At 43.3% G+C, this 22282-nt stretch overlaps 1 protein-coding gene across 6 annotated transcripts in view; it reads right to left on the bottom strand.

Moving 5' to 3' along the window:
* ITPR1 (inositol 1,4,5-trisphosphate receptor type 1) overlaps positions 1 to 21431 on the bottom strand; it is a 328400-nt gene extending 306969 nt beyond the window's left edge. For all 6 annotated transcript variants that reach the window (XM_045493609.1, XM_045493610.1, XM_045493612.1 and 3 more), the window contains exons 1-2: positions 21178 to 21431; positions 20320 to 20390 (exon numbers count right to left, since the gene is read on the bottom strand). The gene's annotated coding sequence lies outside the window, so the exon portion shown is untranslated. The remainder of the gene's footprint in view (positions 1 to 20319; positions 20391 to 21177) is intronic.
* Between the last annotated feature and the right edge of the window lie 851 nt (positions 21432 to 22282).

Below are 22282 nucleotides of genomic sequence, written 5' to 3'. Positions count from 1 at the left end.
TGAATTTATGCATTGAGAAAGACAGCAAGTGAGAACACATTCTCCAAAAAAACAGCCAACATCTGTAAACCTTGTGGAAAGACACACAAATCATGTGTAGAGGGACAATTTGCCAGCCAAGACCCACTCTCCAGAATCAAGTCTGTTATTTCTTCCTAACTGGTTATTTTATACCTAAAAGGCAAACCAGTGTTTTAAACAACACCCGAAAAAGCTGCACAAGTGGAAAACACTAAAGACTTTAATATTTCCCTTATGTGCTTATATTTAAAAGCCTCATCGTAAGGGGTCAGCAAGTCAACATACGTCTGGGACTGATTATTGGAAATCAAGCTCTGTTTGAATTTTGAGCCAGACCAAATTTGTGTCTTCACACTCTGGCCTCCCAGAAGGACACAGGGGAAGCCTGGATACAGGAGAGCAGGGATGTGCTCAGTCAAGGAGGCCTTGTCTAGTGGGCCTAACTCTGTCCTTTTGGGCTTGCCCTTCAAATTGCCCCCGTGGAGATCAGGCCAGTAAATAGCAGTGTGACCCCTGTTTTCTCAACTTTCCTCACCTCCTGGTTACCTTACTGAAAGATTCCAGGTCCCTAATGGAAAGAAGCAGACATAATTCAGTGTTCTGGAATGATGTACTATCGCCTGCAGTTGATAATTGAAATAGATGTCTGAACACAGTGTTTCTCTAGCACAGTTCTGCAGTGCTACCATTGCAAATAATAATGACTAACATTTATCAAGCATCATCAGGCTCACGGTGGTGCTTAAGGGCTTTACACATGTTCTCTTACTGAATCCTCACGACCACCACATGAAGTGGGTACAACTATTATTCTCATTTTATTGTTGGAGAAACCAAAATCCAGAGAGGTGAAGATGCCCCAGGCCAGGGTTTTAAGTCACGTCAGAGTCTTAAGCAGAGCTTCTCATCAACAATGACCCCTGTAACATGGACGAAAACATCAGCCATCCTTATTAAGATTATGAAGACCTGAATTTCTGTGTTCTGTACAATTCTGTTTCCTAGTTCTTCTACCTCGGTGTTCCCTAATTTTTCTACCATGGCCACACAACACTTTGGTAAGTCAGAAAAAAGGAAATTAACCTTCTTCCCAACCATGTTTGTTAAGTAGACAACTAAGTCAACTTTAGCCATATTTTACAGTTTTCCCAGAAAACAATGATCAGTATGTCCACCATAGTTAATGATCCTCAACTGGGAAATCTGCCAGGGGTCCCCAATTTAAAGAAACAACCAAAAACGGGAAGTGGAAGGCGCTACAGAGTCTTCCCCAAGGGCCTCAAGACGTAGGTCCCCTCAAAAAGGACTGGTCTGGCTGGAAAGCTTTGGAGGGCTCCCCTCATCTATCATTAGTTAAGTGTAAGAAGAGAAGGATAAGGGAGAGAGGGAGGAAAGGTCCTGGGGCCATCATCAGCCCTACCCTAGAAGGAAAAACAAAGGCCAGGAAAGTCAACAGAACAGGCCTCTGGAGCCTGGAGGGAAAAATCAGCCAGTGAGTGGTGGGTGTGGGAGCAATCTTTTGGAAGACTTCCTGTTGTTTATAACAGGGTGGGAGAACCTGTCTCTTTATCTGATCCTGGACCATCTGTGCCAGCCAACTTCTCACAGCAGTACCCAGTGCTCCCAGCCGGGGACCCCCTAATACAAAAACAGCCAGCGCCAACCTTGATCTGCAAGACCCTGATAGGTCAAACACTCTAACGACACCCAGGGCTCTTTGCTAATCAACTTTGAGTCGGTCCACAATATATTCGAAAAGGCTCGGATGGTCAGGTGCAGAGCTCCAATCTTCTTTCTGGGTGCAAGCTATTATTATTATTAGCTCAACACTGCCATCCGGCCCACTTAAACCTGTTTTTGTTTCATCAGTAAAATGAGGATAACACTTAACTGCAAGGGATTATTGTAAGGAACAGATGAAACTGTGCCTGAAAAGTACCTGATACAGAGACTGGTAGACTTTCACTCAATGCTGGCTATTCATTATTTTTTAGTCAGATGAAGTCGAACTGAAAGATTCTAGGACTTCAAAATTTAAACTCAGCAAAGCAAAGGATCCCCATATAAAAAATCAGGTGGGTATCCTAACAAATGCACTCCTGGATGATCTGTGACAATATATTTCACTTTAGGGAAAATAATTATCCTCCCTAATTCACCTATTAAAAACAACCTGAACTCTATGGAATTATGCTCAGTTCCCAATCACAAAGCATTGTGGTCTTTCCAAATATACAGAATCATGGCATAAAGGTTGGAGGGAAACTATAAAGTGTGTAATTCCATCTCTTGCCCAATAATGGAATCCCCCTACCATGACTCCTAAGGATGACCTTGCTTCTGCTTAAACACCTGGCAATGTTTCACGGTTCAGATGGTTTGGGCAAGGTTTCAAATGGTTCCAGAAATGGTTCCAGGTTCAAAAAGCCCAGTTAGAAAATATTCCTGTGTCCCCTGCACAAAAAAATCTCCTAGAAAATCTGCTACTGGTCTATCCCCCGATGCTCAGAAACCTCTGATCTCCTTAGGACTTTGCTTCTGTTTGCAGAGCATCATCATCCTGGGTGATTCCAGACATGGCCTGGTCTCCAGAGCAGTCCTCACCCAAGGGCAGACAGGAGCTGAAGCTCCAGAGTCAGACTGCCAGGCACCTCCAGCTCTGCCACCACATCATTCTAGGACTTCAGGCCAGCTCTCTCATCTTCCTAAACCTCACTTTCCTCATCCATAAAATGGGGATAATATGAGTAGCTCCCTCAACAGGCTGTCACTAGGTTCAGTAAGATCACGTGCATCAACAAGTCAGCAAAACGCCTGCAGGAAATAAGTGCAATGTATGCAGGCAACTACTGCGCCCCCCCACCCCGCCACCTCCCAGCACTGCTCTGACAGGCTGATGCACCTCTTAAAATAGGATTCTCCCAGGGTGGCTGGACCAGGGCACAGAAAGGGGGCTCACTGCCTCTGTGAGACGCTCAGGAGCCTCACACTGCCCACTGGCTCAGCTTCAGTTCTTTGTCCACTGAAACCTGAGCAATGTATAAGGAAAAGGTACATTTGATTCCACTCAAAAGAAAGGAGGGAATAAAAACACACAAATTCAGAGATCTCCTAGGTGAACAGAAACCAGAGGTCGCAGTCCTCCACATCTGTGGTCTCACAATCTTGTTGTTCTTTGCCTTTTCTACACCCGCCCTGGGTCATCCCACCCCACCCCCACTGGCTCCAGGGGCTTCTAGGATTCCTCAATCTGTACCTCAAGGCCAACAACTACTGGGATTCAGCTCCTGGATACTGACAGCACCTCAATATACCAGAAAGAACTCAACTATCTCCCCAATCTGTTTCTCCTCCTCCCCACCCACTTCATCTACCTCCACAACGCCTGGTGGCACCTCCAGTCTTCCCTCGCCTCATCCCTGCCACAAGTCCTTTGCCCATGCTCTTCACTCAGGCCTAGAATACATTCATCCTTATCCCACGCCCTGTCCTAGTTGAAGCCAACATTGGTTTGAGGGATCTGTTTTGCATACTACTTTATTCCTCTCACCAATCCCTAGCACATGGTAGGTGCTGAGTAAATATTTAGCAAGTAATGAAGTAGGAGCATCTAATCTTACCGATTTTAAGTTTTAGTCTCTCTCTTGAATCCTCCAATTCTTTGTAACTCTTTTACTCCCGCCCAAACCTCAGCCAGGATCATTGACAAATGGGCTCCATAAAGACTCTCTCTGAGTCCTTCTTTGCCCCTCAGTCTATTCTACACATAAGCCAGCAAAATCTTTTTTTTTTTTTTTTTTTCCAGCGTGATCTTATAGAAACATAAATCAGACCATGTCATTCCTGTGCTTAAAACATTCCAAAGAGATTTGGGACTCCTCGTGATCTGGTCCTTGCCTACCTTCGCCTCTTCGTCTCGCTGTACTGCCCACCCACCTTTTACCCTCTGGCCATGATGAACATTCTCCCGGATCCCCCAACATGCCATGTGCCTTTGGACACGCTGTAATTGCTGCCTGACATTCTTCTCTAATCGGTACTCTAATTACCCTATCTGGGCACTACCACTGTCCTAAAATTGCTTATTTACTGGTTTAGACTATCAAGCCCATGAGGACAGGAGAGCTGAGTTCTTCCTTCCCTTGTACAGCGCCTGGGACACGACAAGCACATCTGGGTCCAATGTAATCATGTCATCTTATCTGTTACCTAAAAGAATTTAAACTATTTTTAGGTGATTGTTTTCCTAAAACTAAAGAAAATCAAGTTGACACTGTTGGAGCAAGGGTAGAGAATAGAGGTCTGTTAGACCTTTTCAACAGATTTCCAGGACATTTGAGAGCCAGAAACAAAATTTTAACTTCTGAAGAAAAAAAAAATTTTAACTTCTGTCTCTGGCAGAAAGTACCCCTCCCCCAGTGACCATCCCCTCTGTGTCCAAAAAGTCTAGAAACAGAACACTTGAGTCTAAATTCCATCTTCTTGTGCTTAGACAACTGACATAACTTTCCTGAATTTCAGCTCTCTCAACCAATTAAAAGAAGAGAGGAGCAGTGCCTGGGTGGCTCAGTCAGTTCAGCATCCAACTCTTGAATTCGGCTCAGGTCAAGATCTCACAGTTCCATGGGTTTGAGTTCTAGTTCAGACTCTGCACTGACGGTGTGGAGCCTGCTTGGGATTCTGTCTCCCGGCTTCTCTCTGCCCCTCCCCCATGCATGCATGTGCACTCTCTCTCAAAAATAAACAGACATTTAAAAAAAAAAAAAGGAGGAGGGACTCTTCCTATCTCAGGGTTACCAAGAGAGGTAAAACAAATAATCCACACAAAGTGCTCAGCCCAATATATGGCCTTTAGTAAACACCCATTTTTGTATTTTTGAATGAGACTGAAATGGAAAAGTTCACTTTTCTTCCTCCAAAGGCTTCACTCACTTCTGGTCTATAACTTATTCTTCTACTTGATATATGCTTCTTACTTTGTCAGCACTGTTGGAAACACATCCGAATCAACACGTCTCAGAAATGTTTCAATCTCTGTAAGCCTAGGAGGTGGGCAGTACTTGCACAGGTCATCCAAGGTACTGTTGCTTTTCAGCCCCCAAACTCACCATACCCAAGACAGTCAGACCTCAACTCCATTCCCACTTCTAACATCAAATCAGGCCCCTGTGGGAGGCAAGGAGGAGATGAGGTGGAAACATCTTCAAAGGAATAATTCAATATTTAGAACCTCTTTCACTTCGGTGTGAAGACAGGCTAAGTCATAGCCTCACTGAAAAAGAAGTATATTCGTTTCATTTTAAGCATTAAGATAGGTTTTGAGTTTCCTTTTTTTTTCCTTTTTGCTAAAACCTTTGACTATGCCAGAAAACTCACTTATTATAATTTTTCCCATCTATTTCTCCTGCACACACTTAACTAATTGCATTATATCCATTTTTCTAAAAAAAAAAAAAAATCTCAATTTTCGCCTACACACAATTCAGAATTTAGAAGTTAGCAACTCCTGAAATGAGACTAAATTAGAATACTTTCATTAACCAAGAAGTTACCTAAGGTATCACTTAATCCTAGACAGGCAAAGGAGGAAGTCAGAAGCTTTATTTATACCAGGTAATGGACCCCAAAGTCAGGGACCAAAATATTTTGACCTGAAGATTTTTATGGACACATAGAAGCAAGAAGCCTCCTTTATTTAAGTAAGATGAAGCCGCTTGGGCCTTGGGGCTAAACAGTAATCGGGAAGGAGAAAAGCCCCACAGAGTCTGCCCTTAAATTAGGTCCTTCCAAGCACTGGTGTCAGGAACTAAGGACCTCCCTGCCACACCAGCCCCCCAGGGCACCAATCATCTCCTGAGGTCTAAGTTCCCTGTGTGTTTTACCACCCAATTACCTTAACTTTCACAATCTCATATACATTACCCGAGACGTTCAAAATACCCCCCAGAGGCCTGGACTGTAATCATTTGCCTTTCTTAAATGGCTGGCTAGCAGGGATTATCTCATCTATTTTTAACAGCCTCCACCTTGGTATCTTTAAGACCAGTTGTGACAATATCTGAGACCAATAAAGCACTAAGCCAATCTAATTTCTATTATAGGACACAACTTCATCTGAGTCCAAAATCTACAAGGAGAACCAAGTAAGGGTTTAGAGTAACAGCTATAAAGGGAGTTATATTTGAAGCTACTATTCTCAGACATGGAGAAGAACCCACGCTTTATTATTTTTTAATGACCCATCCCACTGCAGAACTTCTGGAATGCTTGCTATAATCTTGCTCATCTGAAAAAGATGAACCTAAAACAAGTACCACTAGCTTCCAAGTTTTCAGGGTACTTTGCAATTCAGCACTTTAGCTGGGAAGGGGTTTTTTTGTTTTGTTTTCTTGTGTTTGTTTTGCAGACACAGCTTCCATGTATCCCCATGCATGTATTTCTAAACAAAAAGCTCTGATTCAATATCCGGACTTAGGAACAATCAATTGCATCCTGCTACCTAAGCCTTCAGGTTCTCTGTCTCTGAGTTGTTCCATGGCACCACCCACCTTTCAAATTACCTGGCTACTCTATAAGCTAGTGGCTCTCCATGACGCCCAAGGACCCCTGGGAGTTCAACCCAAGACCCTTTCAGAGGCTCTTCAAAGTCCTATTTTCATAATAACACCAACGCACTATTTGCCTTTTTACTCCATCTCTCGCACCATGGTTGAGTTTTCCAGAGGCTCCAGGACATGAGATGTCAGAAGAGACTGGAGGTGGAAATATGTAAGATACAGGACTCCAGCTATCTTCTATTAAGCCAGATATTCATCAATGTGCAAAAAAGTAAAACAATGCCACTCTCTTGCAAAAATTTTTTTGGAAAATATAGCTATTGTTCATTAAAAATATGTTACTGTGTTAACATACGATTGGCTTATTTTTCATGTTGTCTCAGTGTTAATAGTCTTGGTGTTAATTTCTAATGAGGTAAGTACAGATGGTTCTAACTCACATAAACCTAAGTTCTTTGGGGTCCTCAGAAATTTCTAAGCATGTCAAGAGTTCCTGAGACCCAAAATTTTGAAAAATACTACTATAAATTTTAAGTTCTGGTTTGACACTGCCTATGTGCTCAGGACTCATACTGCATAAACATGAAAAACTGGACAGGACTAAAATGCAAAACATACAACATCCAAGACTTTAGAGAAAACCCCCTGATTTGAAACCACCTTTTTATTCAACAAATTTATCGAATACCTACCATGCACTATCCCTACTCCAGGTGTGTGGGACATAGGTAAAAAGAAGACAGTCCAGGTCCTGGTTCTCATGATAGTTTTACAGGCACAACCAATCAGATAGTGATAAGTACTAGGCAGAGAATTAAAACTGTGTGACATTTTACTTTTGGCTGGTCAGAGAGAGCAAGTTGAGACATTTAAGCTAAGACCTGAAAGTCAAGACAGAGGCAATCATGCAAAAAAATCAGGTGGAAGAGCATTTTAGGCAGAGCAAATAGCTAGTACAAAGGCACTGTGCGCAGAAAAGAAGTTGGCAAGTTCAAGAAAAAGACAGCCAGCCACAACGTCTGGACCATTAACGGGGAAAGAAAGAAAGTGCGGGGTAAGGTCAGAGAAGAAGCAGCCCGGGCCAATGGCATTCCCCAAGCCAGGGTAAAAAGTCTGCCTTTATTGCTAAGTGTGACAGGACGTTTATAATCTTGACCAAGTTACTTACTCTTTCTGGAACTCAGTTCCCTCATCTGCAGAATGAGGATCATGAGAGCTTGTCTCATAATGCTGTTTTGAGGTTCAAATGTGTAAAAGAAAATAATGGGCTTGCTTAGCACAAAGAAAGTAAAAGATGGGAAACATTCCTGTTTACTGGGATTATTCCTGTCTGCCAATTTGCTGTATTTTCAACTCTCATAAACTACTCTTACTAAACTTTTTAGGGCTTACAATCTGTTGAGGATTAACCCTATCAACCAGCAAGTCCACATGATGAGTGGTATAGACAAAGGACACACTGTGTGATGCATTTATCTGAATTTGTCAATGCCAACTCCAGCAGAATGTTCTTCCCACTCTTCCTAGTAAAACTCAAACCCCCAAAGTACAGCCAGGTGAAGAATGAATGACAGCATCCCACCTCCATAGCCCCCTCTGGGTCTACCCTTCAGTCACTAAGCTTTGCCACTTGGCCCCAAAGCACAGGGTACTCGGAAAAGCCATTCTTCTGCTAAAAAAGGTAGCCAATGGAAATCCATCAGTCTTCTCTGCTCTTTCTTGGCATATTCACATCATCTCCACCTCCTAAAAAACAGAAGGCCTCTGCCAAAGACTTAGTGCTGGTTTTATTGCTGCTTGCTTTAAAAATGATTGCTTAAAATGAATAAAATCAAAAGGCTTCCTTTCAAGCTAGGCAGCAAAGAGAGGGCTCATGCACAAAGACTTAAAAGCGCCTGGAGATTCAGCAGGCCTCGGGCAGCTGGTCTCCAGGAACACAGATAAGACCTGGGGGCCACAGCTGCCATCAACACAAAAGAGCAGCACTTCACTTTCAGGTCAAGCAGCCCCCCGTGAGCCAAGCCAGGCAAACCACAAGGCCTTTCAGAGGGAAAGCAAGAGTGTGCACAGAAAAAGGAAGAGTTGCCGGCATTTGATCAATCTCGTGGCTGGAGGCCAAGGACACTCCTTCCAGAGGAGCACAGGCCTCCTTAAGATGCCCTCACCCAGGTACATATATGGTAATATGGCTGTAAATACAGGGAAGAGAAAACCTACCACACTCACAGTGGACTTTTCCAAGACAAGGAAAGAGGCGCTCTTTTACACCATCTCTTCTGTAACTGGGCACTCTCACAGTTAATTTTGGAACTTCCTTTGAGCAAAGACTTGACGATATCATCTTTCTTGTGAAACGAGGAGCAGAAACACGGCATTTCTGAGGTGGACACCGGCCGGCAGCTCCCCCCACCCCACCATACACATGTTTGTGCAGCCCCCTTCTTGCCTTCTGGTCCTATTAGTGGCTAATCAGATTGTCCTCAGAAATGCAGTGTCCCTTCAGGAGACCACTTATTCTATTGCAAAAAGCACTTCTCTCGGAGGATAGAAAATTGCATTCTGCTTTCGTTTTCAGACAGTCCCAAAGGAAGTCACCAACTCAGAAGTTTCAACTTTAAGCAGGGCCCTCTATGACAATCTCAGAAAGAGCAGTTGTAAATCAGCAGTTCAGAGCAATTCTCTAATTTAAATGTTGCTCATTAGACACACAAGAGATAAACACACGCCCACGAAGAGAAACCTATGTGCCTTTTCACAAACATGCCCACTAAACAGCCTATTCTTGAAAAAGGTACATTATCTACATGGCTATTTTTCAGCAAAGATGTCAATTCTGACACGTGCTCTCGTTTCCTATTCTCCCAGGCCAATATAAGAAAAGCCAATCAAAAGCTCAAAGTTGGCAGTCAGAAAATTTTCTATTTGGTGGGTAGAGATCATCTAGGTGAAATTCCTTATTTTATAGGCGGAAAAAGCAAACAACAATAAACCTGAGTGACTTCTTGTAGGTCACACAGCCGTGTACTAGCCAAAGCTAATAGACCATAGGGGAATCAGGGTGCCTCAGTTGGTTAAGCATCCGACTTAGGCTCAGGTCATCATCTCAAGGGTTTGTGAGTTGGAGCCCCACATCAGGCTCTGTGTTGACAGCTCAGAGCCCAGAGCCTGCTTCAGATTCTATCTCTGCCCGTCCCGTGCTCGCACGCTGTCTCTCTCTCTCAAAACTAAACATACATTAAAAAACAACAACAAAGCAAATAGATCACAGGGCTCCAGAAACCAAAGCCAGTACCTAGGGGAAGCAGGAGAAGGGTGGTATTTATTTTATTAAAAAGTTAAAGTCATCCCCAGTCTGAAGAGATGCCCCTCTGCTCACAACCTGAACCACCAAAATAATAATAATAATAATAATAATAATAATAATAATAAACAAAAAACAAAAACCAACAAATCCGATTTGATGAACATCCTCAGAGAGAGAGCAGTGTCTCAATTAGTCTGGGAAAAATCAGTCTAGGACAGTTTCTCAACCTCAGGGCTACTGAGGGCTACATTTTAGTGCAGATAATTCCTTGTTGTGGAGGACATATCATGTGTATTGCAGGATGTTTAGTGACATCCCTGACCTCTACCTGCTAAATGCCAGGAGCACCCACTTTCCCTCAGCTGTGACAAAAAAGTCTCCAGACATTGCCACAAGTCCCCGCAGGGCAAAATCACCCCGCTGGTTGAGAACCATTCCTCTAGGGACACAGGCTTTGTTGTTGTTTTTTTTCTTTTTTTAATCTCTGAGACTTTTTGCAAACATTTGACTTGGCAGCAATGGCCCAAAGCAGGTATTTTTATACCTATTCTACAGAGGAGGAAACAGAAGCACAGATGTTACATGTTTAGCCCCTACTCAAGAGGCAGTCAGTACCCAATCCTGCAGAGCCCCCATCCTGTGGTTCGGCAGGGCGATACCATTACAGCCTCAGAACAACTGTGCTTCCCTCCCTGATTATTACCTTCACTCCCTTTTATTAACACTCAACAGTTTCCCAAGCCCAATGCCCACCCAAGAACTGTTCTGAGCAACATCTCAAAAGCTATCAAAAGGAACCACTTAATACATTTCTGCACAGTCCTCACTTCGCTCTCCACAGCAAAAGAGGCTTTTCAAAGCAAACCACCAATTTCAGAAATATTTAATCAGGAGAAGCTTACAAATGATTAGATTCTTCTGACAAGCAGCCTACATTCTTCCAAGGGAGATATAACATGGAGATACATAACTTCTTTCAACAAATCTCTTGTGGGCACTATTTCTCAGGTGCATTTGTAGGTTAAAAATCAAAAAGGCCCGTGAGGAAAATAGATTTAAAGTGCCATGGAGTTTCAAATAACAAAGATTTTCAAATTATCAGGAAAGGCTTCCCAGAAGAGGAAGCATTTGGGTAGTATTTGGCAAGGTGGATATAGACAGGGCAGGGATGGGGACATAGTCACAGGCACAGATGCACCAAAGCAAATAAATGAATGTCCTTAAGTCTAGGTACTGTATCAGCTTTTTCTATTCTGAAATATGTGCATGGAGGGCACCTGGGTGGCCAGTTTAAACACCCCGACTCTTCAGCTCAGGTCATGATCTTGCAGTTCATGAGTTCGAGCCCCGTATCAGGCTCTGCGCTGGCAGTGTGGAGCCCACTTGGGATTCTCCGTCTCTTTCTCTCTCTCTCTCTGCCCATTCACATCTCATGCTCTCAAAATAAATAAATGTTAAAGAAAAAAAAAAAAAAAGAAAGAAAAGAAAGAAATACGTGCACAGTTAAGTCTTGAAACTATTTTTGCAAAACAAAGTCACTTCCCAAATAAAGTTCCTAGTGAAACACAGACAAACAGCAAAGAACTTGGAGGTCAGTGATGTTTCTTCTTACGTTCATCTATATCTGATAAGCAACCATACAAGCAGCCCAGAAGTTCTGCTAATTCACTGGGTCACACAACATTATAAAACCTAAGTTGCTCAAAGTGTCTGAAAACAGCATGTTAAATGCAGCCTTGTTCCTACCTGTGACCTCCCAACCCTAAGTAGGTTTCACACGTATCATTTCTATCTGAAACTGCTGCCAATAAGAGAGTCCCCCAAGTGTAAAAACTAACGCTTCCAGTTTTGTCAGAGACAGTCCTGCCAGACCTTCATGCTCACCTTCAGTGGTGACTTAGCCTACCTTCCACTTGATTGAGAATGAAAAGGCCACTAAGGACAAGTACAAAGGTCAGTTCCAACAGGTGAGAACAAGCCAGGAAAAAATAACCATAAAAATAAGACAACACTGAAAAAACACTGGGGGTTAAGTATAGAGGTTCTCACACTTTCGAGTGTGCATGAATCCCCTGGGGATTGTGCTAAAATGCAGGTTCTGATTCACTGGGTTTGGGGTGGGGCCTGAGAGTCTACACTTCTAACAAGCTCACTGTTGAAGGCAATGATGTTGGTCTGGTGACCACAAATGGAGGAATAAAGACGTAGAGCAATGTTTTTCAAATTTTTGACTGAAACCCACAGTAAGAAATACATTAAAGTTACAACCCACTGTTCACTCTGTATGAGAGACAGAGAGAATGGGGGGGGGGGGGGATGTCCTTCTAAGTATCCATACAATACACTTTGATGTTTTTCTAATTTACTCGACTTCATTAAAAAAAAAAAAAATATATATATATATATATATATATATATATACACACACACACACACACATATGTATGTGTATATATGTATACACATACACTGATGGAGGGGCACCTGGGTGGCTCAGTTGGTTAAGCATCTGACTCTTGATTTCGGCTAAGGTCATGATCTCATAGATCCTGAGTTCAAGCCCCAGGTCACGCTCTGTGCTGACAGCGTAGAGCCTGCTTAAGATTCTCTGTCTCCCTCTCTCTGCACTTCCCTCGCTTGTGTTCTCTCTCTCCTTCTCTCTAAGTAAATAAAGTTAAAAAAAAAAAAAAAAACTGCTAAAGGAAGCCCACTAAACTGATTTCAGGATCTCATAGTGGGTTGCCATACAGTATGAAGAACATGGATACAGAACAAGAGTAACATTCCTACCAATCTGGGGAGTACTATTGTTACCTGAGCACCAGTACACTAAGGTTAAAACTGATACCAAAGTGCAAAGTTAGGAGTACCTTCAGAATCCTTTTTAAAAAGGCAAAGATGTGTTAACTATGCTTTGGAAATACCTTCATTGAAAATATTCAGGTTTTAAGTTTTCTTCATTCTGCTTTCTTTTCTGACCTGTATGAGGAAAATAAGAATACCTATCTGGCCCTGAGCAGAGGTCTCTGAACACCATTTCCCACTCAAAAGAACTATAGCTCCTTGGAGAAAAGACTGATTCCAGGCCTGGGGCAAGAAATATAGAATATGGGCCTGGAACATTCTCTCATATTGAAAGCAAGAAAGCTATCAAAGACTACTACAGTTGTGTTTTTGAACCAACTTCAAAAGCCTCTCTCTTGCTGAGCAAAAATGAGCACTCTGATCAAGAAGGATAGCTACACAAAAAGAGATATAAATTATGCTTAAATTCACAAGTTCACAAAGATAGTAACCAAAATACATACCCACTGGTCATCTTGGTACAAGGGTTTCTCAATAGTTGCACTGCTGTTAACTGCGAAAGGGAGAATTCTGGGCTGCACATGGCTATGCAATGTATTGTAGGCTGTTTATCAGCACCCTGGCCTCTAGGCCAGCAGCACCCTCTTCCTAGCTGTGACCACCAAAAATGTCCCCAGGGTCACCGTGTTGAGAACCATTGCCATGTATCATGGTAAGGAAACGACTTGTTATTTTTGAAAACTAGTAAAATACAGAGAACAAAAAAACTTAGTGGAGAAAAATTTCTTTTTATAAAATAGTTCAGCTAATGAATGAAGAATGAAAAACAGGAGTTTGACAAGTCCTAACGAACTAATGGATTAAGGCAATGAACATCAATGGTTCCTAATATCATAAGGCATATCCAGACATATCATATACTTCCCTGAATGAAGTTCAAAAAAATATAAGTAGGGGCGCCTGGGTGGCGCAGTCGGTTAAGCGTCCGACTTCAGCCAGGTCACGATCTCGCGGTCCGTGAGTTCGAGCCCCGCGTCGGGCTCTGGGCTGATGGCTCAGAGCCTGGAGCCTGTTTCCGATTCTGTGTCTCCCTCTCTCTCTGCCCCTCCCCTGTTCATGCTCTGTCTCTCTCTGTCCCAAAAATAAATAAACGTTGAAAAAAAAAAAAAAAAAAAAATATAAGTAGCCAACAACAACAACCCTGATTCTGATCAAGCCTCTACATTTAAGCACCAGATAGGATAATACACAGGGAACACATACCACACAGGGAACTATACCACTCTGACACAGTCAGCAAAATCTTAACTATGGGAAAATAAATCACCCCATTTCCTCAATAATAACCATAAAATGCATGGAGAAGAAGAGGTGTAGAGAAAACATAGATTAAAAGACACATCAACCATTTGTAATCTATTGACCTTATTTGGATCCTGATTCAAAAAAAAAGGTTAAATATACATATATATTATTATTGTGTGTATATATTGTAAGCATGTGTGTATATATGCACCTGTGTAATATATGTTGTATGTGTGTACATAAACATAAAAGGAGAACACAGACTCCATTAAAAAATATGTCTTTTTCTCCCTGTGATGGATCACAGTATTATGTTGTTGTTTTTTTGTTTTTGTTTTTAAATCCCTATGCTAGAGCTACATACTAAAATACAGATGGAGCCTGGGTGATTCAGTCAGTTAAGCACCCGACTCTTGGCTTTGGCTCAGGTCATGATCTCATGGTTTGTGAGATCGAGCCCGCACTGGGCTCTGCGCTGACAGTACAGGGCCTGTTTGGTACTGTCTCTCTCTGCTCCTTCCCTGTTTGTGCTCACGCACACGCTCGCTCTCTTGCTATCTCTCAAATAAATAAACATGAATAAAATGAAATACAGATGAACTGGTATCAGGGATTTGTTCCCAACTCACCCAAGACGCGTGTATCAGAATGCAGGTGAAAACAGAATGGGCATGAATTGGTAACTGTGCAGATAGGTGATAAGTAAAGAGGGGTTCATGATACTAAGATCTCACTGTTCTATGTGTTTCCAATTATCTATAGTGAAGGTTACTCTGAAGAATAAGAGATTCTGTATTGAAATAAATCATTACTAAGCTTTATCCCTGTAATGACCCAGCTAACTTTGGAATAGTGCTTTACCTTCCATTTAGTTTTCTTAAAAACCAGTATAAACTGAGAGAGAAAACCTGGATTCTATGATGGTGATGAAATCTGAATGATGTTTTCCCCTAGTGATTCCATACCTGTCACCACCCAAATGCAATCACATCAAAGGTACAGATACCTTCATAAAAATGAAGACACGGGTGTCTATAGATTAACAAGAATAGCTGTTCAGGATAGAGTGAAACCAGCAAGGAACAAAACTTGAGGTACGGCATGAGTCCTTTTTAATGATATTATACACATAATTTTTATTTATGTATACATGCAGGGGTCTGGAACCCTCATCTTGAATGGTGGGATTAGGGATGCCTGGCTTGTTTTTGTTAATTGAATATGTGCATCTTATGCAGTAAGTATCACCAGGTATGTATGTTATAAATTTGTACAGATGAAGGGATCCCCTTCACTTATCAGAGAGAATTACTTATTTGGATATTCCCCAAGGATGATGCTAGACAGCAGAACGTAAATTCTCCTTGTGTAATTCCTTAAAATGAAACCTGACAGACTGGAGGGTGGTGGCAAAGTACACAAGGTTTCTGTTGAAAAAAACTACAGAATATCATGAGATTCTTAAAATTCTTATCCAAACCAACTGCAGGTTCATCTATTTATCCAAGAAGATTCCCTTCCAACTACAGGGGATTATAATCCCAAGTAAGTCATGTGACTAACAAGACATCTAGGTTTTACCCCCCACCCCCAATCAAGTTCCAAACTGGTAAGTGATCTTGCCAGCCTCACCAGTCTCTTCAGAAAGTACAAGGTAGCTCAGGGATGCTGAGAACCACATGTAGAGTTCTGAGAAAGTTAAGAAATCCTCAGGGAAATAAGCCATTGCTTACCTGCAAAACCTTGGTGCCTACAGGATCTGACCTGGAATCCCTATCCCATCTGAAGGCCTAGCACTCTCCCTCAGCTGCAACCAACTTAGCCTCCTTCCTTTCCCTAACCTGTCGAACCTTTTCCCAACTTAGGGCCTTTGCACTTTCTGCTCTAGCTCTTTGGAATGTCCTTTCCCCTCAGATACCTACTGGCTAACCTCCCTTCCTTCAGATCTCTGCTCAAATGCACCATATTAAAGAGCACTTTCCAGGGTGCCTGGGTGGCTCAGTCAGTTAAGTGTGTGGCTCTTGATTTCAGTTCAGGTCATGATCTTTCAGTTCATGAGTTCGAGCCCCACATTGGGCTCTGCGCTCACAGCCCAGGGCCTGCTTAGGATTCTCTCTCTCCCTCCCTCTCTCTTCCCCTCCCCTGCTCATGCTCTCTCTCAAAATAAACATTAAAAAATTAAAAATATGGGCACCTGAGTGGCTCAGTCAGTTAAGTGCCTGACTTTGGCTCAGGTCACAATCTCATGGTTCTTGAGTTTGGGGCTTCCTATCAGGCTCTCTGCTGTCAGCGAGAAGCCCACTTCAGATCCTCTGTATCCCCCCACCACCACGTTCTTTCTCCCTCTCTCTCTGAAAAATAAACATTTAAGTAAATAAATAAATAAAATTTAAAAAAAGAGCCCTTCCCTGATTCCCAATCCCCACTTAATACCTCCTTATCCCCTTTACACTGTTGTTATTGTTGTCAATTTTTATCGTGGTAAAATACACATACACAACATAAAATTTACTATTTTAATCATTTCTAAGTGTGCAATTCAATGGCATTAAGTTCATTCACACAGTTGTGCAACCAACACTGCCATCCACATCCAGAATTTTTTCATCTTCCCAGATGAAACTCTGTACCCATTGAACAAACTCCCCATTCCCCAGCCCCTGGCAAGCACCACTCTACCTGTCCCTATGTGTATGGCTTATTTCACCTAGCATAATGTTTTCAACCTTCACCCATCCTGTAGCATATATAACAATTTCATTCCTTTTTAAGGCTGAATAATATTCCATTATATGGACATGCCACTTTTGGTTTGTCCATTCATTTATCAGTGGACATGTGGGTTGTTTCTACCTTTTGGTTACTATGAATAATTCTATGAATATGAATGTACACATATCGGTTGAGCCTCTGCTTTCAGTTCTTTTGGTTATGTACCCAGGAGTGGAATTGTTGGATCATTTGGTAATTCTGTTTAATTTTTTAAGGAACCACCATACTGTCTTCTGCAGTGCCTACACTATTTTACATTCCCACCATCAGTGCACAAAAGTTCCAAATGCTCCAGATCCTCACCAACATCTGTTATTTTCTGTTCCCCTTTAGTTGGCTTTCTTTTTCTCCATAGCACTCACTACCTGTTTGCTTATTTATAATGCCTATTTCCCCCTAACTAGGATCTAAGCCTCTTGGGCACAGGACTTTCAGTGTTGTATCCCCAGCACCTAGAACTCCTAGATCTCAGCACACAGCAGGTGCTCTAGAAATTTGTTGAATGTAGGAATAAACACTTAGATCATATCATTGTTAGCAGGTATTAGAAATTCACAGATTTTTTTTTTTTCAACGTTTATTTATTTTTGGGACAGAGAGAGACAGAGCATGAACGGGGGAGGGGCAGAGAGAGAGGGAGACACAGAATCGGAAACAGGCTCCAGGCTCTGAGCCATCAGCCCAGATCCTGACGCGGGGCTCGAACTCAAGGACCGCGAGATCGTGACCTGGCTGAAGTCGGACGCTTAACCGACTGCGCCACCCAGGCGCCCCAGAAATTCACAGATTTATCACACCAAATGTCGTTAACTATGTCCAGCTGAGGGAAGACCCTAGCCATAGTTCAATAGAATTACCTCCACAGGTGATAGTTTTAGTGGTGTTTTCAGCTCATCCTCATTAGCAATTACCTCAGAACCACAGACACTACGAAAATTGGTAGGAATCATAAAAATTATGTTGCTGTCACTGACTTCAAGCCTTAACTGATTTCATTACAAGAGCAGTGCAAAAGCTTAAAAACACAAAAGTAAACCAAAAAAATTGCATGCACTTACAGTTAATAAAGAGCTTGCAAACCCAATGTGTTTTATTTTAAAAGATCAAACCAACACTAAACAAGATGGGACAATGGCCTCGTATAGACTCCTTAATTAGATATATCCAAGGACAGCTTAACCTAGGAACCTAACTTTAAGCCTACTTTTATTTTTCTGTCGTCTTTTTTTTTTTCCGGTTGTTCATATTTGGTGTTTGTTGTTTCGTTTTTGTTTTTTAAGAGCTGCTTGTAAAGAAATCAGAATTTCCACAAGATCATTATAAATGAGCTAAAAAGCCATGCGACTCTTTTTGTCTAGAAGTCAGCAAGTTGTATACCATTGGATTAGAGGTTTCATTCCTTTCTCATCTCTCCCTCTAATACCCTGGTCCTGCTCACTTGAAAATATTTTGAGGAAAAAGGCAAGAGATTTATCTGGTTAGGTTCATCTGTCTCTTTTCCTCTAAGCAACCTTCCCATCTCTCATTCCTCAAGAAAGGATGCCATTTCCCTCCAAAAGGCACAACTTTGTTAAATGGATAATATTGTCAACCCCAAACAACTTCATGGACTTAAAGAGGCGGCCAGGAGTAATTCATATAGAGCATGAAGAACTTTCCCTGCCTGCTACAAGGAAATCTTGATAGTATATTATGTTCTGAATTATTTAAAGAACAGACTGTACTTTCAACACACACACACACACACACACACACACACTCATGCACACACAAGAAAGAAATGAAAAAGTGTTCTGCACAACTGTCCACAAACCAAACTGAAGAGTATATGAAAACATACCGATACTTCACAGTTTAGACTCACCGCAATTTAAACTGCTGAATTATTCAGACTGAGAAAATCTGATTCTTTTAACCTGCACAGATGCCTTGATGTAGATGATCAAGATGGATTTCAGTTATGAGATGAACCTAATGCTGAACAGTGTTCCTCGTGGTTTGATTTCTTTTACTCTCCCCATTCAGCTTTCAGCACACAGCTCTCTAAAACACAGTCAGGGTAACATCTAACACCTCCTCAAATAGCCACACTCTTATCCCTACATCTACAGCTACATCGTTTCCTTCTTAAATCAATGTATTACTATTTATTCGTCACTGCTAGGACACAAGAGTTATTTCATCAACAGAAATAAGTACCATTTTTCCAGCTTTTCCCTCACCTCTCCCACCCAACTTAAATGCATTTGTCGGACGCAGTGCAGTCCCAAAACCTGGAGTTCTATCTTGCCTCTACTGTGTACTAGCTACTGGGCAAGTGTTTTCACTCTCTACACCTCCACTTCTTCACCTGTTCCTGACTTAGAGTTTCTGTGATATATGGCTCTAGATCTGGCTTACAAGTACTTAATGTGTCCGTGCTATTTTTAGCAACAAGTTGGAGAAGAGTCTGTGAATCAGTTTCTCCTTGTCCAGAGCTTGCTCAAAAGAGAGGAACTTAACCCATTCCCTGGCCTTTTGAGTGCCCAGGTAGCCATGAAGGTCTACACAACTCCAAGAAGGAACTACAGCCCACACATCCCAATGTTTCCCACTCCACCAGCCCTCCTAAGGATCTTATCAACAGGAAACAAAAGCACTATACTACTATAATGAAGTGTCTGCCTTTTATTTTCTAATTTAAAAAACCCAAAGATTGTAGCCCAGGGAACAGCTAAATATTTAGAAGGTTAGAAAAGTTGCTGAGACCCAGACCTCCACCCGTTTACCCTGCTCCTGACCATTTTGGAAGAAAAAAACTTGTGATGGCCAAATCTGCAGCAATGGGCTGTACATGCAGCTGTTAAAACCTCCCTTTCTTAAAGAGCAGTATGACCATGGGGAGGAGGGGGGAGGAGCTGCTGGTCTTCACAGAAAAATGCTGCCTTCAACTCATATCCCACAATAAGCACCTAAACAAGAGGGACTCATCAGATTCCTTGACATTCAGGTGGCTTCAAGTCAAGGACTGGTTACTACTCTTTCATGCTTCAAGAACTAACTTCCCTTTTTAAAGTACTAATTCTTTCAAACTGCCAGCAACCACTTTCATTTCTTGCAATCCAACCTACTCTGATTAAACACATGTTACAGTAAGAAAAAAGTGACTATTTTTGAAAGACAGAGGCAGTTAATTTTTGCTTACATATCTTGGCAGATGAAATGAACTGCCTCCTTCAGAATTTAAATCATCAGCACGCTGCCAGGCAAGTTCAATTCTCAGCCACCAATGGGCATTCCTTTTATTGCTCCATTTAATGGCTTTCCCCCCTCCTCTCATAAACTTTCAGGCTGCTTTAAGTCTGAGCCTTGGCCAAAAGTGCTAGGCAGAACTGCCCCCTGTATCTCAAATGCTCTCTAAAGCTGTCACCAAAGGCAGTGACAAATTTTGGACACTAAGCCATGGAGTTTCCATTTCTTTCCTACTCCTATTCCCATGGCTCTTTAGAAGAGGACAGAAAATACACTTCAAACAAAAATTCATTATTGACTACAGCACTCAGGCTTCACACTCACCTGACCGAGGTCAGGCACTCTGTTGCCCAAACACGCCAGCTGTGCGAATCCTGCTCCTCTGTAGTCAGCTCCTAAGTATCAAGAAAGAAACTGAGTGTAAGACCACGAAGGCCGGCCCCCAACAGAAATGCTTCGAATTGCAAGCTTCCATCTTCTTTAGCCTCCTTCCTGGAGAGACCCACCTCTTCCCCAAACAAGACACGAAGATTCTAGGTAACTCCGCTTACTTATTTCCAGTATGTAACTGACAAGTGAGACTAGGCACGCGAAAACTTCGAACGTGCTGGGGAAGCTGGAACTAAAGGAAGTGTTTGGCAGATCCCAAAGCACTTGTTTCCCAGAGCCTAGGCCAAGTATCCGAAGCCCGCATCCTCATTGGGCGTGAGCTTCGTCCACATTTCATCCCTCAGCGCTCCCCGGTTTTCTTCCGTTTTTTTTAAAACCCTCCCCACTGAGGCCCCCACATGCATTTTTCTCCCAACCAAACAGGTCGAGGGAGGGCTACATTTTTTAAAAGATTATTTCTTTGATTGGACTCACAAATGACACCCCCCCCAACACCCGCCACCCCCCCCCCAAAAAAAAAAACTATTTCCTGCAGCTGCTGCAACAGTTTCCAATTTGGGGGAATGCCATTCCGGTCCAGAATGGGTAGCCCTCGAGGCCAGTCACTCGAATAGAGATTTTTTTTTCAGCCTAAAATGAACACCCCAAAAATGCCCTCAGTAAAAGAACCCCCAAACGTATGCAAGTGCATGCAAATCCACCAAGAACTGCAAGAGCGGGGCAAAAACTTCTGCGCCCGGGGTGGGGGACAGTACCAACTCCCCGCGCCCTCTGCCCGGCCCCAGCCGCTACCTTGGTGCCCGGGAGCCACGCCGGGCTGGGGGAGCAGGGCGAGGAGAGGGGTTAGCAGCCGCTGGGTAATCCCATGTCCGCGAACAGGGAGTTCGTTCCGTTAGGATGGAAACGGAACACCCACACCTCCTCTCGGCGTGCGCTTTCTCTCTCTCCACCCTCTGCCTCCTCCTCCTCCACCACCACCTCCTCCTCCTCTCCTCCCACCCCAGCGAGCTTGAGGAAACGCTTCAGCAGCACATCCACATGGTTACTGCACATCGAAGCGGCTCCTGGCAGCTTATATAGGCCGGGAAGCTCCCTGGGCAATGTAGTCCGAGTCCGAGGTCGTGGCGGCGCCTGGGGCTGCGGGGAAGGACTACGAGTCCCAGAATCCCTTGGGCTCCGGGCTGGGCTCTGAATAGAAGCGCGCGGGGACTGGGAGGGGCGTCCGGGCTTCGAATCCTCCTCTTACCAGAGAGCTGGCCGGGTCTGGAGCCCGAGACCCAAAGCAACCCCTGGGGGGCGCCCCCAACCCTTGGGGACGCTCCTCCTCCGGCTGCCCCCTTTCCTTTGAATCCAGGTATCTCTGGGTGAGGGGGATGCGGGTAGAAGCTCGGATTTCTGATTTGGGAAGTTTTTACAAGCTGTTACGCACCCTCCCCCCCCCCCCCCCCCCCCGCGCCTTGAGTCCCTGAGCCAAGAATTTCAGAAATCCAGGGCACAAAAAAGCCAGTATTTGCGGTCAAGGATTAAAGGCGCGAGGTTGTCTTTATTTAATCTGCTCCATCCTGCTCGGGTTTGCATAGAAAACGAACTCTGGCAGGGATGATCTACGCAGGAGGGGACAGAGGCAAGTAGCTCGAGAGACCCCGAGCCGCGTGTGTTCTTCCTCGCCCCACAGGAGATGAAGAAACGCTAGCCTCTCCGGTGCACAAAAATAAAGGAGCCGAGTTGTGACTCGCCGGCGCGGAGATTGGGAGGCAGAAAGTAAATACAAACCGCGACCTAGGTCCTGACCCTTGCTTCAAGCAGCCCCTCTGCTCCCCGGAGCTGTAAATGCTTAAGTAAATAAACCGCAAGCCAGAAAAATTAGGGCTTCGGAGACAGCTGCTGGCACGATGTT

Source organism: Leopardus geoffroyi, chromosome A2 (assembly GCF_018350155.1).
Source record: "Leopardus geoffroyi isolate Oge1 chromosome A2, O.geoffroyi_Oge1_pat1.0, whole genome shotgun sequence".
NCBI lineage: Eukaryota > Metazoa > Chordata > Mammalia > Carnivora > Felidae > Leopardus > Leopardus geoffroyi.
Note: the sequence above shows the minus strand (reverse complement) of the source record. Positions and strands in the feature narration are given on the sequence as shown.